This window comes from Leuciscus leuciscus, assembly GCF_965113295.1.
Source record: "Leuciscus leuciscus genome assembly, chromosome: 14".
NCBI lineage: Eukaryota > Metazoa > Chordata > Actinopteri > Cypriniformes > Leuciscidae > Leuciscus > Leuciscus leuciscus.
In genome coordinates, this window is record NC_138738.1 from 839,279 (window position 1) to 844,278 (window position 5,000).

Below are 5,000 nucleotides of genomic sequence, written 5' to 3' on the forward strand. Positions count from 1 at the left end.
AAATGAATGTACTATATTTTAGTTTGATAATGTTTTTTTATTTATTAATTTGTATTTTTAGGGGATTTTATGGTACTAAATTATATTTACAAATTATATTTATAATCCTTTTATTCACTTTTTGAGCATAGACCTGAAAATTGAATTTCCAACTTAAACTGTGGTAAATCTTGAACGCTTTAGAGCGACAGACTGAAGTTTGATCTCTTCAAACACGACACTTGGCAGATTATTGCTGACGTGAAAACAGTTTTAAAAAGTTACAGAATTTTACGTTTATTGTTATGAAAAACGCACAAAAATACTATTTAAAATTTTTATATGAAATATTTAATTTCAAAATCACGTTTTACTCTAAAACTGCAAGAGAATCAAAGCCATAAATCTAAACAAGTTGTGTTCCAAATATGAGCCTGACTCTCAGTAAATGATCTTTCAGTGAGATGTTGTTCGGCTGCAGTTCCAGACGCTTCCACTAGAGGAAACTCGTCTCTGACCGCGAGGAGCTCAAGTGGGACTATTTTTTCAGGACAATTTCACCTGTTCAAATCATGTCCATTTTTGTGTGTGTGTGTGTGTGTGTGTGTGTGTGTGTTTACACAGCAAGTGCCAAAACCTTTACCAAGTTTCATATCATTCCGATGAAGTATAAAATTCACACAAAAAAAATAAAACACTTAAAATTTCCAAACGAATCCAAACCCAGTTGTGCGAACACAACTCAGTCATCTCACATTAAATCTGTCAATATCACACATAGAGAACCTCCTGGTCAGCGTAACAGGAAGCCGTATGACGCACGCACACACACACACACACACACACACACACACACACACACACACACACACACACACACACACACACACACACACACACTTCATTGTTCTGTTTATTTTCAGGCTGCTGCTTCTTTCCTCATAGTGAGTAATGAAGAGTGCATTATAACTCCAGGAGTGATAAACACACACAGTTTGAGTCGCACACATTAACCAGCTCTCGATTCTTCACATCATGGAATGAAGACGATCAGGCTTGTGTTTTTGCTTCAGGTTCTCGTGCCAGAAGAACGTCAGAGTATTTTTAAACCTGAAAAGTCCTCCTCCTTCCACATGTTGACATCCATTGTTGTTTCACACGACACACACACACACACACACACACACACACACACACACACACACACACACACACACACACACACTAATGTGACTTTAATAGAGCGAGAGAACAAAAGTGTGAGCACTAAAGGTTCAGGCTGCCATTATACTTCTCAAAGTAACTCGATTACGGTCATATATTAAAAGCTGCTTCATAGCTTATAGACATTATGCTTTTAATGACATGACTATTAGACTATATCATTTATTTTACAATCACAGGGTTCGTACAAGTGCTTAAAGTGCTGGAATTTGACGTTTTGAAATGTAAGTCCTTGAAAACCCTTGAAAACACACATATTTATGAAGAGGTGCTTGAAAAGTGCTTGAATTATTGAAAGACAATATATGTGAAATTAGTGTTTAATTTTATTGATAAAACAATCTTTTCACACCCGTCTGATATTGATATAGAGCCATTTCACATGACTATGAGTGTGATATTGCTCATATAATTATTCAAGTATATGATACAGCTTTGAATTTTTCAATTTGAAAGTTTTAGAATTTGACATTTTTAGAATTTGAAAGATAATAAAGATATTGTTTGATAAGTGAGATCTCTGATCGAAGTCCTTGAAAACCACAAAAGTAGTGCTTGAAAAGTCCTGGATTTGTACGAACTGCGAGTCTGTACGAACCCTGCAATCAATCACAGCACCAACAATTACTAATACATTCACACTAAACAATATCCTAATTAATATTAACAACTGATTTTGCATGGTTTTGCAAAATGCTGGTTTTGATTATTGCAACATTAAACCACTTCTTGCTGCTTGTAACTGTGTAAAGAAAGCACACACACCGTCTCTGTCCATTCCTCACACACACACACACACACACTGACGGGATCTTGGTTACACTCTTAATCCAGATTTCCACCGGAAAGCTTCTTACGGTTTGCAGAGTTCAATAGTTAAGTAATGTGAACTGCCAACCAGGTTTACTCCTTTTGCAAGAAAATGCACTGTTGAATCCATATTCTTACAAAGAACATTAAGATATTATTACAGGGTTCGTACAGACACTGTAAAATGAAAATCCAGGACTTTTATAGCACTACATTTTTTGGTTTTCAATCAGAGATCTCACTTATCAGACAATATCTTTGTTATCTTTCAAATTCTAAAATAGATAGGTAAATAGATAAACAAAAATAAACTAATAAAACAAAATGGTAAAAATAAAGTGCAGCACAAGCAATGACTGTGTAACTTTAACCATTGAAAGGATACGATGACAAAGATATCGCTTTCCTTATTCAAACTGGTTTATTCTCATGAATATATGATTGACCTGAAGAATGAACGCTGTATCATATACTTGGATATTTATGAGCAATATCACACTCAGAGTCATGTGAAGTGGCTCTAAGACGGGTTGATTTTGTGTGAAAAGATTGTTTTATCGATAAAATTATCCTCTAATTTCACATATATTGTCTTTCAATAATTAAAGCGCTTTTCAAGCACCTTTTCATAAATATGGCCGTTTTCAAGGATTTTCCAGGACTTACATTTCAAAACGTCAAATTCAAGCACTTTGTATGAACCATTAAAACATTATTTCTCTGAACACTCAAACGTGTCAGAAATTAAATGTTTAAAAACATTTTTTATTGATTAATATAAGTGACCATAAAGGGAACATTCCATTGTATCATTCTACAAATATACTGAGAAACATACTAACATTTTATTTTTAAAGTAACAGTAACATTTTATTTTTAAATGTACTAGTAACATTTTATTTTTTTAACGTAACAGTTGCATTTTTAAACGTAACAGTAACATTTTTTTAAATGTAACAGTAACATTTTTAAACGTAACAGTATAATTTTTAAACATAACAGTAACATTTTATTTTTAAACGTAACAGTTCCATTTTTAAAGTAACAGTAACATTTTTAAACGTAACAGTAACATTTTATTTTTAAACGTACCAGTAATATTTTCTTTTTAAATGTAACAGTAACATTTTTAAACGTAACAGTTGCATTTTTAAACGTAACAGTAACATTTTTTTTATGTAACAGTAACATTTTTAAACGTAACAGTATCATTTTTAAACATAACAGTAACATTTTATTTTTAAACGTAACAGTTGCATTTTTAAAGTAACAGTAAAAATTTTAAACGTAACAGTAACATTTTATTTTTAAACGTACCAGTAATATTTTCTTTTTAAATGTAACAGTTACATTAAACGTAACAGTATAATTTTTAAACATAACAGTAACATTTTATTTTTAACACTAGAAGTGCCAGAATTCCATAACTACTAGAACTGCCGCAAGCGGTCATTTTGACCGCTATATTCCAAACTCTATATCTTTAATGATAAATACCCAATTGAGAGATTAATGCATTTATTGTATTAATATGTCTTTAAAAAACAAAACAACACCAAACTGTACATTTAAACAAGTTTAATTATACATTTATAAATAAATAATATCCGTAGATGTCCTGAACAAAATGACGGAGTAGCCCATATTTGTTTACACAGTTCGATCGCGTCGCGCCCGCCGACACACACACACACACACACACACACACACACACACACACACACACACACACACACACACCCCAACCATATTCCAGTATTGCAATCTTGACATTGCAGCCTGTTCATTATAGCCACAATAAAATATAATAATAAAATAGTCAACCTAACATAAAAATTCCACTGCTCTGTTTGTAGCCTAGTAGGCTAGCCTACAATTCGTACCATTTTGCGCATGAGAAGAGGATGATTTTTTCCGTCGATATTGGAACGTGAGTGAAGTACAAAGCCTATAATAAAGAAATAGTTTACCATCCAAATACATCGCAAATGTTGAAACATTTTGATTCTAATTAGAAAGTTACGTGAGCCTAACGCCGCTTACTTTCACTTTCGCTTATAACGCATTTCATTTTAGCTTGTTTATAGTTATTTTTTCATTCTTGTTCTGTTCTGAATATCATTACATTTAAATGATTTGTTGTTGAATATGTTTAGTGTATTTTTAACAACATTTTATTGTTGTGTATATTGGTATAGCCTATAATAATACCGCGAAATTCCGTGCGGTCAATATGACCGTCTATGGCCGAAATAGGTAAATATGTTCATTTGTTTTTTTGCCTTATGTGTAATTTATATGAAAAACATTTTAAATGAAAATACAGACACTTTTAGGAAAAGTCAGGTACCAGCAGGATTGAATTTATTTTTTCAACAAAGTTGTTGCAGATATAAAATTCAAAACGGTCAAAATGACCGCCATGGCCGTTCTGGTGTTAAACGTAACAGTTCCATTTTTAAAGTAACAGTAACATTTTTAAACGTAACAGTAACATTTTATTTTTAAACGTACCAGTAATATTTTCTTTTTAAATGTAACAGTAACATTTTTAAACGTAACAGTTGCATTTTTAAACGTAACAGTAACATTTTATTTTTTTGAATGTAACAGTAACATTTTTAAACGTAACAGTATCATTTTTAAACATAACAGTAACATTTTATTTTTAAACGTAACAGTTGCATTTTTAAAGTAACAGTAAAATTTTTTAAACGTAACAGTAACATTTTATTTTTAAACGTACCAGTAATATTTTCTTTTTAAATGTAACAGTTACATTAAACGTAACAGTATAATTTTTAAACATAACAGTAACATTTTATTTTTAAACGTAACAGTTCCATTTTTAAAGTAACAGTAACATTTTTAAACGTAACAGTAACATTTTATTTTTAAACGTACCAGTAATATTTTCTTTTTAAATGTAACAGTTACATTAAACGTAACAGTATAATTTTTAAACATAACAGTAACATTTTATTTTT

The 5,000-nt window shown here is 31.2% G+C and overlaps 1 protein-coding gene across 4 annotated transcripts in view; it reads right to left on the reverse strand.

The window, feature by feature from the left end:
- arhgap40 (Rho GTPase activating protein 40) overlaps positions 1-5,000 on the reverse strand; it is a 30,719-nt gene that overhangs the window by 21,602 nt on the left and 4,117 nt on the right. The window lies entirely within an intron of this gene.